The sequence below is a fragment of the Phyllobates terribilis genome, unplaced genomic scaffold (assembly GCF_046119375.1).
Source record: "Phyllobates terribilis strain yellow unplaced genomic scaffold, ASM4611937v1 Scaffold_3__8_contigs__length_932513732, whole genome shotgun sequence".
Lineage (NCBI taxonomy): Eukaryota > Metazoa > Chordata > Amphibia > Anura > Dendrobatidae > Phyllobates > Phyllobates terribilis.
Window position 1 is genome coordinate 757823089 of NW_027362763.1, and position 14338 is coordinate 757837426.

Below are 14338 nucleotides of genomic sequence, written 5' to 3' on the forward strand. Positions count from 1 at the left end.
TCTTCAAGAACAATGTCTGATCGGTGGGGGTGCGACAACCGGAATCCAGCCAATCAGCTGTTCTCTGGGTCGGTGGCGCCTGGAACTGACCAGTTACGGAGCTGCACAGCGCAGCTCCATCTACTGTTTAGTGTCCGCGGCCGGGTACTGCACATCCGATTTTACTAGGGGGCCGATGTGCAGTACTCAGCTATGACCACTATAGAGTTGACGAAGCTGTGCAGCTCCGTAAATGGTCAGTTCCGGCCACTACCGACATCGAGAATAGCTGATTGGTGGGGGTTCCAGGTGTTGCACCCCCACAGCTCAGACATTGTTGACCTATCCTAAGGATATGCCATCAATGGTAAAGTAGTGGACAATCTTTTTAATTGCCTGGATTATTTTTGCTAGTGAAGAAAGGGTGACTTTTTAACATTTGTATGGAATGAAAGTGATTCTTGCAATATAAAGGATTTTATTTTATTTTTTTACATATGTAGGTCCAGATTAATCATTGCATTTCCACCAATTTTTTGCTGTGAATACTTCTCAATTAGTGACTCTTTGATTTGCATCAAATTCATCAAACAATGTGCGCCTTTTTTCAAATTATCTTTTGCGTTCTAGCTAGTTTTCTGACTTATATGTCAATGTGGCTTTTCCATATATTTTATTCATAAAATTCAACTTATAAAAAGTCACAAAATTTGACAACTCTACTCCAGTCCCCCCTTCCCTGGAGTAATGATATGTACACCAGTTATTTTTGTATATTTTTTGCGACATACTTTTACTACTGAAGAGTTGCAAAAGCAGTTAAAGACAAAAACAAGACAATCTTGTGCTTTGCGCAAAATTCATAAATTGGGTAGCAAAAACATCGGGGAAAAAGTAAAAACGAGAAAAAATGACTTAAAAAAAAGAGTAGAAGATGATTGAAGTATATAGTTTGTGTTTTTTAATACTGGGGTAGTTTTTTCATGATAAAGAATAAAAACCTTTGATTATTAAAATTTAAAAAATATATTTAATTCACAAGCTGGAATTCTAAAATATAATTTATATTTGTGTCCGCTATTGTCTAATATTTATTAATACAATAATACTATTTATTCTTAACATTTTATGCAAGGGTTTGGGCACATTGGTGGAGTGGTATTGAGTTTTGTTTTTTTTTCAGTTTATTATAATACTTTTTTAATGAGATGGTTTATTTATGAAGTTGATCAGCTCCAGTTACATGGGAAAAACAGTGCTGCATCTAGTTAGAACCAGAAACTGTTGTTTTGTCAGGTTTTACAGTCTTGTGACCACTGTGTCCAATAAAGGTAGATAGTATAGCAGCAGGCTTGGGCAAATATACTGCCTATTGGAGAGCAAACACAGTATATCTGAGAAATAGAGTCACCCTATTTACTGATGAAGTTGCATACAAAGGGGCAGTGCCATTACAGAATTGTCCACAAAGCGTAAACAGGTGGATCATGTGGCTTTTTCTGGAATTTGGGCTTTGAGAGCACATTGGAAAGTTCAATAGTAAGATTAAAAAAAATAAGCAAGAAAAAAAAAAAGAACACAAAATAGTTTTTTCTCTATGAAATGTACCCATTACCTCACTGTATCACTGTATGTGCATGATGGGCATTCATCGATTCTTTCATTATGTACAAATAATAATATTAATGAATGAAACAAAATCCCTGATGTGTGATCACTTCCCTAATGTGTACACAGCTCTGTACATGGATTAGTAAATTTGTGGTAATTAGACTATTTAGACATTTTAACCAATCATTAAAGTGAATCCTTCCATCACCACTGAATATCTTTGGAACATGCCATGTCTCTTTAGTTATGACCTCTAAATCTCTATGAATAAAATGTAAGCACTCAAACATCTTCGAAGGAAAATTACAGTAAAAGTTGTTAAAATGGTAAAATCGATGTATTGTCAAAAAATGTAAAGATTGGTTTAATTGAATTCTAGATCTAATCAAAAATATTAATGAAATATTGTAGTTTCCATATATTCCACCAAGCCCTCGCCATAACATGACACCTTATAACTGCTGAAAAGTGACTTTTTTCTCTATACAGAAAAACTGGATGAGGAAAACAAATGATCAGACCATGAGACAGAGAGGGTCAGACCATGAGACTGAGAGAGGGTCAGACCATGAGACTGAGAGAGGGTCAGACCATGAGACTGAGAGAGGGTAAGACCATGAGACTGAGAGAGGATCAGACCATGAGACAGAGAGGATCAAACCAAGAGACTGATGAGAGAGGGTCAGACCATGAGACTGAGAGAGGGTCAAGACCATGAGACTGATGAGAGAGGGTCAAGAACATGAGACTGATGAAAGAGGGTCAAGACCTTGAGACTGATGAGAGAGGGTCAAGACCATGAGACTGATGAGAGAGGGTCAGACCATGAGACTGATGAGAGAGGGTCAGACCATGAGACTGATGAGAAAGGGTCAGACCATGAGACTGATGAGAGAGGGTCAAGACCATGAGACTGAAGAGAGAGGGTCAAGACCATGAGACTGATGAGAGAGGGTCAAGACCATGAGACTGATGAGAGAGGGTCAGACCATGAGACTGATGAGAGAGGGTCAGACCATGAGACTGATGAGAGAGGGTCAGACCATGAGACTGATGAGAGAGGGTCAAGAACATGAGACTGATGAAAGAGGGTCAGACCATGAGACTGATGAGAGAGGGTCAGACCATGAGACTGATGAGAGAGGGTCAGACCATGAGACTGATGAGAGAGGGTCAGACCATGAGACTGATGAGAGAGGGTCAGACCATGAGACTGATGAGAGAGGGTCAGACCATGAGACTGATGAGAGAGGGTCAGACCATGAGACTGATGAGAGAGGGTCAGACCATGAGACTGATGAGAGAGGGTCAGACCATGAGACTGATGAGAGAGGGTCAGACAATGAGAAAGAGAGGATCAGACAATGAGACTGAGAGAGGGTCAGACCATGAGACAGAGAGGGTCAGACCATGAGACAGAGAGGGTCAGACCATGAGACAGAGAGGGTCAGACCATGAGACAGAGAGGGTCAGACCATGAGACTGAGAGAGGGTCAGACCAGGAGACACAGAGAGGGTCAGACCAGGAGACACAGAGAGGGTCAGACCAGGAGACACAGAGAGGGTCAGACCAGGAGACACAGAGAGGGTCAGACCAGGAGACACAGAGAGGGTCAGACCAGGAGACACAGAGAGGGTCAGACCAGGAGACACAGAGAGGGTCAGACCAGGAGACACAGAGAGGGTCAGACCAGGAGACACAGAGAGGGTCAGACCAGGAGACAGAGAGGGTCAGACCAGGAGACTGAGAGAGGGTCAGACCAGGAGACTGAGAGAGGGTCAGACCAGGAGACTGATGAGAGAGGATCAGACCATGAGACAGAGAGAGGATCAGACCAATCATGAGAAAAGTTCACCTCCTTCTCTCCCAGCACACAGAGTATGTCCATAATACTCTTTCATATAAGTCAACAAGCCAAGTTGTGGGTGACGCTTCCGATGCCCTGGTATCTAGCATAAAAGCTTAGGTGTAGAAAATAGATTTAAAAAGTCAGAAAACGCCTCCTTCTTCCCGTAGAGTGATCTCTGTACATAGAACTCGCCTATAACACTCCACACAAGTAAATAAGTACATTTTTCACTCAAGTTTCTTATACTATGAGATCCACAGTAATAACATAAGGAAATAGAATAAAAAGCAAAAAAAAAAAGATTACAAAAAAATAATGCTTTAGTATATATTTATATTATTAAATGGTCACAGTGTGAACGTCCTCCTACACATTGCACTCATACTAACTTATCTTTCAGCTCATTTCTTTGGTTTTGCTATATATTTATTTTAGTTAAGTAAAAATAAGGTCATCCCTTTAAGCAACATGTTCATTCATGAAAAGCCAAAAGAAAAACCCATTAATTCTAATGAACATTTTTTAGACTAAATCCAAGACATTTGAAATCACTTACTTCTATTTAATTATACATGAAATACATTATTAAGTGTCTTAATTTCCAGGTTCATTGAGCTGAAGGCTCATGCTTAACATGAATCTTGACTGTTATCTCTCTTACCTACCAAGTTAAAATTAAGCTGATCAGATACAGTCCTATCTCCAACAACCACCTTGTCTGATCAGCTACACAGCATGACCTTTACACTGACAAGTGACACTTCTGCTAATTGAAGGAGATCTATAGCGTAACCACACCAGACCTGACCACAAGGCATTGCTCTTTCGAATCACAAATAAGTCCAGATGGGTTGCTGAGCCGCAAGACACTATTCCCTTCTGCAGTATTTACTCCAATCATGTAAAAAGCTATGGTCTTTCCTAATTAAGTACTAAATTACTGCAGTGTTGCAAAACGCCAGTAAAAAAGCCCAAGAAATCAAAAGGAATATGCTTCTTTGGGTTTTAGGATATACACTATATATATATGTATGTGTATATATATGTGTATACACATACATACACACATATTGCATATATACTTATTGTGTATAATGCAAAACCCAAAGAGGCATATTCAGTTTAATTTTATACTGGTGTTTTACAATAAAGATAAAGACAGACAATACATATTTTTTATATATGTACAATATTATATAATGTATAAATATATTCACATCTATATCTATCTACCTATCTATCTATATATACTGTATATATATACACATACAGTACAGACCAAAAGTTTGGACAAACCTTCTCATTTAAATATTTTTCTGCATTTTCCTGACTATGAAAATTGTACATTCAAACTGAAGGCATCAAAACTATGAATTAACACATGTGGAATTATATACTTAACAAAAAAGTGTGAAACAACTGAAAATATGTCTTATATTTTAGGTTCTTCAAAGTAGCCACCTTTTGCTTTGATGACTGCTTTGCACACTCTTGGCATTCTCTTGATGAGCTTCAAGAGGTAGTCACCGGAAATGGTTTTCACTTCACAGGTGTGCCCTGTCAGGTATAATAAGTGGGATTTCTTGCCTTATAAATGGGGTTGGGACCATCAGTTGTGTTGTGCAGAAGTCTGGTGGATACACAGCTGATAGTCCTACTGAATAGACTGTTAGAATTTGTACTATGGAAAGCAAAAAGCAGCTAAGTAAAGAAAAACGAGTGGCCATCATTACTTTAAGAAATGAAGGTCAGTCAGTCCGAAAAATTGGGAAAACTTTGAAAGTGTCCCCAAGTGCAGTTGCAAAAACCATCAAGCGCTACAAAGAAACTGGCTCACATGAGGACCGCCCCAAGAAAGGAAGACCAAGAGTCACCTCTGCTTCTGAGGATAAGTTTATCCGAGTCACCAGCCTCATAAATCGCAGGTTAACAGCAGCTCAGATTAGAGACCAGGTCAATGCCACACAGAGTTCTAGCAGCAGACACATCTCTCCAACAACTGTTAAGAGGAGACTTTGTGCAGCAGGCCTTCATGGTAAAATCGCTGCTAGGAAACCACTGCTAAGGACAGGCAACAAGCAGAAGAGACTTGTTTAGGCTAAAGAACACAAGGAATGGACATTAGAGCAGTGGAAATCTGTGCTTTGGTCTGATGAGACCAAATTTGAGATCTTTGGTTCCAACCACCGAGTCTTTGTGTGACGCAGAAAAGGTGAACGGATGGACTCTACATGCCTGGTTCCCACCATGAAGCATGGAGGAGGAGGTGTGATGGTGTGGGGGTGCTTTGCTGGTGACACTGTTGGGGATTTATTCAAAATTGAAGGCATACTGAACCAGCATGGCTACCACAGCATCTTGCAGTGGCATGCTATTCCATCCGGTTTGCGTTTAGTTGGACCATCATTTATTTTTCAATAGAACAATGACTCCAAACACACCTCCAGGCTGTGTAAGGGCTATTTGACCAAGAAGGAGAGTGATGGCGTGCTACGCCAGATGACCTGGCCTCCACAGTCACCAGATCTGAACCCAATCGAGATGGTTTGGGGTGAGCTGGACCGCAGAGTGAAGGCAAAAGGGCCAACAAGTGCTAGGCATCTCTGGGAACTCCTTCAAGATTGTTGGAAGACCATTTCCGGTGACTACCTCTTGAAACTCATCAAGAGAATGCCAAGAGTGTGCAAAGCAGTCATCAAAGCAAAAGGTGGCTACTTTGAAGAACCTAGAATGTAAGACATATTTTCAGTTGTTTCACACTTTTCTGTTAAGTATATAATTCCACATGTGTTAATTCGTAGTCTTGATGCCTTCAGTGTGAATGTAAAATTTTCATAGTCAGGAAAATACAGAAAAATCTTTAAATGAGAAGGTGTGTCCAAACTTTTGGTCTGTACCGTATATCTAGACATATATAGATATATATATTTAGTGCATAAAGTAAAATGCAGTGTAATTTCTGGGGCTTTTTGTACTGGTTTATAAATATCAGTTATTTCTGAAACTTAAGAAATAAAAAGTGAGAAAAAAAAGATATTTTTCTACGCCAGGATGCTAGGCTGATGATAGACTGCCATTATCCACTTCAGCTCAAGAAATTCACTTTTATGTTCAAATTTTGTGATTGCAGCTTTTGTGGTTGACTTTTTCACTGTTATAAATATAAATAAGGTGAGTAAGCTGAAACCACAAAAACTGCTGCACTTCATAGAAACATTAACTAAACTTTGGAAAGAGAAATTTAACTTTAGCTCATAGAAAATAAACCACATGTATTCAGTGGTTTTCTAGCTGTTTGGGTTTCTAGATGTTTGAGATATCATTGTTCATTTTTAAAGAGGTTTTCCCAGGCTGGTTCATTAATTGAAACAGCAGAAATAGAGTGCAGAAAAACTATTTTAGGACCTTGGTGCAGCGACCAGGCCAGCATTTGTGGCAGCTGAACCAGAGCTCTGTGAAATTCCTATGACCTGCCGGCATCCTGGTTGACTTCTCACTAGTAGGCCCTGGGACGTCATGCCGTTGCAGTGAGGCACACATCATAACATAATAATACCATAACAGGGGCCTATCAGTCAGAAGAGTCACCCAGGATCTAGGATGTCAGCAGGTAGTAGGAAGTTTATCGTGCTCTGGACTTGATGCCACAGATTACAGACATTGCCATTAGACTGTCCACTCTACCCCACTAGAGTGGGGTAGAGTGTTAGACTACCATATTTTTGATCTGAGTGCGATCCGACAAAACATTGGATCGCACTCAAATCAATGTTATTCTATGGGGCCGTGCACATGTCCAGTTTTTTCCTCAGACAGAGCCGGTCCGGTTAACAAAAATTGCAGCATGCTCGGGTTTGATCTGATGCTTGGATAGCACTTGGCCATGCAAGTCAATGAGTCCATGGAAAACATCGGACTTCACTTAGTTGACATCTAAATGCAGTCAGATTTCCACATGCTGACAAAATGGAGAAGATGTAGAAATGTATTTCTCCATCTTCTCCTCATCCGAGAGAATTGGATCACACTGTGCTCGCACTCTGATCAAAATCTGACGGATTTGCATAGTTGACCCAATTCTCTTGGATGAGCGACTATACAGTCGTGTGCACCTAGCGGAAAGGTAATAGCACAGCCAACCATGTAACCACCAGTATTCTTCATAAAAATTACATTTGCTGGTAGAGGTCTGCTATGCACTGCCAGTCAATGCAGCTTAAAGTGGGAACAAGGTCTGTATGGTGTCACTACTATAAATCAACATTAAAGGCACTGGAAACAAAATGGGCTAAACTGCGCTGCTGTGGCGCCCCTGAGGGTTCAGTCGCCACAGGGGTACTGCACCTCAGATAGAAGTGTGGTATCTCCTCTTCCAGGTAAGGATGGAGCATCACCCAGGACCCCGCTTCACACTCAACACTACACCACTCCTGTCCTGTAGGGGGCCTAAAAGCACCAGGGTGCTGCCCCGGCCCGGGATAGAGGAGATGGGGGGGAACCAAAGATAGGGGGAACCTAGTAGTGGGTGAGGGTGGAGGACACACTTACAGGAAGCACTGATAGCAACATATATAATAAATGGCCATCTTTAGTTCAAGGTCTTTTGATTGTGGTCTTCTGTCAGGGTCCAGCAAGAGCCTGTAGCTGGCTGAAGATTCACGGTCCTCGTTCTCAGGCCTTGAGACGAGGAGCGGGTCAGAGTTAACCAGTGTCTCTGCCCGGTCAGGGTCCCGTTCTAAGAAGGCCTAGGAGGGGAGCAGAGGAGATAGGCTCCACAGGCAAAAGGGGGATTCGGATGGAGCGGAGTCGCCACCTGTATTCTTCATTCTGGCCTAGCCAGAGGGATTCCTGCTGCAAGAGGGGTGACCGGCCCCCGATATCTGACTGTGTACTTCACGTCACTGTTGGAAAAGCCCGGCGGCTTAGTGGATCCCAGGGAGGAACACAAGCAGGAGGAGGAGAAGGAGAAGGAGAGGAACACACTGACGGGGTCTTGACAGGTGCTCCTGATCTACCTGGGAAGTGCTGAACCTCCTTCCTGGTGGCCGCAGTACGCCGTGTGTAGCAGAGAGAAGCTTTGCGGCTGAAAGTTCATCTAAAGTGAGTAAAGACCCGGATGACTTCATTCACCGCCTCCGCTTGTTTATTCCCGCGTGGCACTGCACCCACCATCCCTCCACACGGCTCATCATTCACTGCCCTGAGGCCTACTCCACCTGTGGGGAGTAGTACCAACCAAGCTGCCAGAACATTAGCCTCAGAGGACTGTTGCAGCACTAGTGGCCTTCACCAGAAACCACAGGTGGCGTAGGTGAACAACCACTTTTCCCAAAAGCCCATTATTTTCATGTGACAGCCCTGGGCACGGACCAGGTCATGGCCACGACGACACCCCGCACCACCGCCCTACATTGGCCCGGCACCGAGTACCCCGACGCTCAGGGAGGGTGTCACACTGCCATCGAAGGATGATGAAATGACAGGAATCAATTTCTGAGATTTATTGGTCAACGCGTTTCGAAGTTTTTAAACTTCTTCATCAGGACAAACCACGGTAATAATCGTATCACCGTGGTTTTGTCCTGATGAAGAAGTTTGAAACTTTGAAACGCGTTGACCAATAAACCGCAGAAATTGATTCCTGTCTTTTCATCATCCTTCGACGGCAGGGCAGTTTAACCCATTTTGCTTCCAGTGCCTTTGATTACTTCCTCGTGGGTCTGCAGCAGCCTAAGTCTCTTTCAGTGATTGTGAGCACACAACCCGGTCAAGTGAGCATGATAGAGCATATTCTTTTCCAAAATGTCTGCCCAGATAAAACCCTATTGCGCTTTTTGTCCCTTCCAGGTTTTTTCTCTTATCAAATCAACATTAAAGGTTCTTTAAAGAGTCAATATTAGAAATGAGCAGATAAATCCTTCTTCGAGTTGAATTTCTGATACTTGGCTTATCCGAGAACTGCGGGTCCTAGTGGAGCACAGTTGGGCGCATGACTGGCAGTTTGTTGGGCAGAGATGCTTTCCATTTCCAGATTCACTAGGTAAGTGGATTATGCAGACCATATTGAAAAAGAATATCCCTCTCCTCTCTTTACAAAAAGTAAGAGTGTTATGCATGTATTTTCAGAGTAATTAGAAGCTTTCTGGTATTACAATTTTTAGTGAATTTATTCAACGTGAATTAAATTTGGAGAGAGAATTCGGATTTAAAGTGATCCACTCATCTCTAGTCAACATTGACTCATAGGATTGTTTCTTTCAACTAGACTAGAAACTAGAAACCCTGCAATCCGTCTGAAGGTTTTTCTATGCAATCTGACACCAAAAAAGAATCACTGAAAAGGGATAAAACTAAAATTTTACTTTTAATAATTAATTTAAATAACCCCAATATAATAATACTACAAAAGTGCACAATGTAATTCAAATCCAGGTGTAACACACGGGAGAAGACTAGAAGATAAAAACACTAGTCTCTCACTAGGTGAGTCACAAAAGAACACAAGATCTTAACTAGAATAATGGTCTCAATGCGTTTTGTCCTCCCTTTATTTCAGATGACATTTCCTAATTTGATGGATTCTTTTGTCTATACAGTGATACATATGTAATTTGACCTCATCATGATGTAGGGACAGAGACCTTGATTCCAGTTTTGTATCACTTAGTTTACTAGGTTCTACAGTTGCAATGGAATCACAGTTTTCTCAGCTGTAGTTCTTGCAGAGCTCACAATGCTCAGCCCTGTGTAACCGCACCCACACCACTGATTGCAAGCTTTTGTGTACATTGTACATTGACCGAAAGCTGCTAATCAGTGCTGGGGGCGTATTTGGACTAGGAGGCAGGAGGCAGCTTGTCCTGTAGTGATAACCTCCTGCTGATAAAACACTGTATTGAAAGAGCAAAACACAGCCCAGTAAGTGATACATCTCTGGAATCTGGGTTTCTGCCCGAACGACATGGTGCTCTCAGATTAAATAGCAAAAACCCGCTGACAAATTCCCTTTTAGAGGCTATTTGCATGTCTCATCATCTGCACACTGTCTACATACAGAACAGAGCCAGCACCCTATACTTACAGGACGGAGCCTCTGCGCAACTATGGTACAACAAAACTTTGATGCTTGTGAATGCATCTGCGCATGTTCATCCCGTTAAATATCAACTACAACAAGATGTGAACCCATCGTGTTGCCACATTGTCCAAAAGAGAAGACTACTTGGAAATGTAGTGAAGGCCATCTTAAACTGGACATAAGGTGCAGATTTCCAAATATTACAACCCATATTATTCAAGCCTACAGTAAATACTGTAGAAATAATGAGGGCACTAAATATAACACTTCTATATATCAGTAAAGTGTTAGCATTCTCAGCTAATATACTGCAGATAAGATTTATCATCTACTATACCAAACTTTCCAAAAGTACCATTTAAGGATCCGAGAAGTTTAAAAATTGCTTCCAGTGAAAGTAATTACCTGTCACATTTTCGGACAGTATATTGCTATGAAACTGTATAGCTAGTGGTATCAAAACATGTACGTCTCACTTGCCATGACCTCCGCAAGTCAGAGGTCACATTTAATACCATCGCTATAAAAGTAATCAAGTTCATATCTAAACACCTTGGGGCTAGAGGCCACGGCATGCTGCCATTTATAAAAATAAAAACTAGCTGTGTCCCATACCCTCCAGACATGTAACACAAGAAGTCATTAAACCTTGACCCTTTATAGACAGATATGGGCCCAGAAAGACAAGCTATTGGGATGACTTGATATATTCCAGCCTAAGGAAAGGTTAAATATCAAATATACTATATACATTAAATATATTGCCGGAAAAAAATAACAATATAGTAAGGAAATAAGAGAAAAATAAAAATACCTCCAGAGAGATTAGTGTGTCCATTCTGATATTCGGGTATCAAAAAAAGGGTAGGGAAAATACATGCCAAGATTACTGGCCAAATGGGAAAACACCGACGTGGAAAGGAAGCTGTAAACTTAAAGGGAACTTGTCACCGGGTTTTTCCCATATAAATTAAGGCCACCACCATTAGGGCCTTTTTACAGTATATTGGAAAGCTGTAAAAAAAAAGTCCCCAATCCAGTGTGCAGATTCCCAAAAAAACGTTTATTATAGTTACAGACGGTGCGGTTCTATAGGCGTCTCAAGCATTGATCCGGCGCTTCCTCTCTTCTTGCGATCGCTGTCCTCCTTTCCTGTTTCATGTGGATGACTCATCATTCGTCATCCACACAGTGTCCTCCATCGCACTCCTGCGCAGGAGCACTTCTACCTGCCCTGCTGAGGGCTGAGCATAGCACTCTAGTGCACATACGCTGGCTTTACATCCAGATCATTGGCACGCTTTGGCCTTTCTGGCGCATGCGTACTATAGTACTTTGCTTAGCCCTTGATAGCGCAGATAGAAGTGCGCTTGCACAGGAGAGCGATGGAGGACACTGTGTGGATGACGTAGGATGCTTCATCCACATGAAGCAGGGAAGGAGGACGGTTATTGCAAGAAGAGAGGAGGCGGTGAATCAAGGCCAGAGACGCCCATCGGAGTAGACCGCACAGTCTGTAAGTATATTAAAAGCAATTTTTTTAGATCTGCAGACTGTTTTTGGGGACTTTTACAGCATTCCAGTATGCTGTTAAAAGGCCCTAAGAGTGGTGGCCGTGCAAGGAATATTTTGTATAATTTTGGGCAACATTAACAAGAAAGGTATAGACGACCTTGAGCTGGGCAATGCACCCACAACTTAATTGATCTAATCACTATGGATAAATATAATATAGTTCAATACAGAGATCTTATAATATATTTATACACAAAGCATTCTCTAAAGCAAGAGGACATCCACTGCATCTAGGAAGAAAGGATTCTTTACTGTAAAAGTAGTGAGACTCTGGAGCTAGTAGCAAGATAGAAAGGTCATGATTAAAGATGAGCGAACCTAAACTTAGAAGTTTGGGGTTTGACACGGACAGTTAGCATCCGGTGATAAAAGCCGAACACGAACTTCTCCCAGAAGTCGGTTACAATGTTCAGAGTTCCGGGGGAAGTCCATTGCAGAGAGAGAGAGAATATTTTCCAGCTCAAAAGTTTGGGTCCCCATTGTTTTCAATGGGACTCAAGTTCTGGTTCAAGTTCGGGTACAGTTCTTCCACAGTTCCACTCATCCCTAATCATGATAACCTTGCCTCGTGCATTTTTGCCTTTCTCTGGTTCAATATTGCAAAAGAGTAAGATGAAGTGGATTGCCCCGATTCCTTTAAGCTTTTCCCAAAAAAAAGTGTCATAAAAGCTTTGAAAATTGGCTGCATTATGGGTTGAGTTGCACCAAAATTTTGGTTCTGTTGGCGTTTATCCACCAGTTTCTCCCAGCTCAGTTAAAATGGGTAGAGATGGGACAGGTCGCGGCAGGGGCATGATGCCACAACTTGTCTAATTCATGATGTTCTGTAGCATTCCTTACTCCAGTCAGTGATTTCTGGTGTAGCACACAAAGGTACACACCACTCATTAGATGCTCCAGATTCACGAAGAGGCGGTCATCTCTTCATTGCACCTTTTTCAATTATAGCTTTGGCACTATTGGACTACCCCTTCTTACTATCTGGGGTTCAGTGCAAAAAAATTGAAGCAAATGGCATACTTATTTCCCATTCCAATTTTGGTCCTCTGATCTCCATTCTGTGTCTCGCGACGTAAGCAATGACTTCTGATGAAATAGTGAAGGATGCAGCAGGTCAGAGAATAATGATTGGCTGAAGAGGTCACATGACATTGTTTATATTGTGTGACCACCAGGAGATCGGAGGAAAAGCGCCATTTTTTTTTTAAATTTTGTGCTGCAGAGTGAAGTTATTAAGAAGGGGTTGTCTGCACTGTGTGAACAAGGACATTACATTAAAATAACTATAGAGGTTTGGTCTACATAAAAAAAATAAAAATGAATGCCACTGCAATAATGGGACACCCATGCACACAGCATGGCACCTCGAAGAAACACTGGTGCCATATATAAAACAAAATATATGATCAGGAGAAGATATGAAACCACCAGTGTGTAACGAGGAGCAGGTTGTAGTTATTCATGATTTCATTATCTTCCCAGACAAGAAGCCATTATCTTATTTATTATATAAAGTTTATATCATTTGTATAAATCCTCTAAATTGTCGTTTCTTTCTTCAATATAGTGCAGTTTATGAGTAATGAATTAATTAGATTGGTGCATTTTTTGGCCATTTAGTGCAGAATGATTTAGAGGAAATACTTGGAAATAATTATTATTCATGGCTTGTTGTTTCTTAATATAGTTTATCGTGAGTAAAGAACCAAATCAGTGAGTTCTCGACAAGTGTAAGCAGTTGCGTAAATTTAGGATGGGGGATTCATAGCACATGATAAAAATGATCGGCAATGACATCCAACATCTATTATTTTTCACCTCCCTATTCTTACATTGCGGCATCTGAAGCCATCGCATCTGCCACCTCTGTGGTATTTATACCCATGAGGTTAAACTTATTTTACCAATAATACAAATTATCTACTATCTGTGTGACAAGAAAAAACTTGTTGATCATTGGGGGGTCTGAACACTGCTCCCAAGAACTGGAGTTTCGGAATCAATAGACGAGCACACACCTCTGCTCCATTAAAAAGGGGCTCAAGTTCTTGGCATACGACTCTTCCAGTAATTAGCACATTATCCCCCATCATAAGAATGGAGAATAACTTGCCATTTTGGTAAAATCTCTTTAAAGACTTCTTTTTTCTTAAATTGATATAGTAACATAGCAGGCCATTTTTCATATTTCAGAACTGCATTTTTAATGGAGCACGCCTATTCCAATCTTATATTCTGGGAACAG

General features: G+C 41.3%; 1 protein-coding gene across 3 annotated transcripts in view; it reads right to left on the reverse strand.

The window, feature by feature from the left end:
- The window catches only part of MACROD2 (mono-ADP ribosylhydrolase 2), a 2798553-nt gene that overhangs the window by 480044 nt on the left and 2304171 nt on the right, over positions 1-14338 (reverse strand). The gene's annotated exons all lie outside the window — the stretch shown is intronic.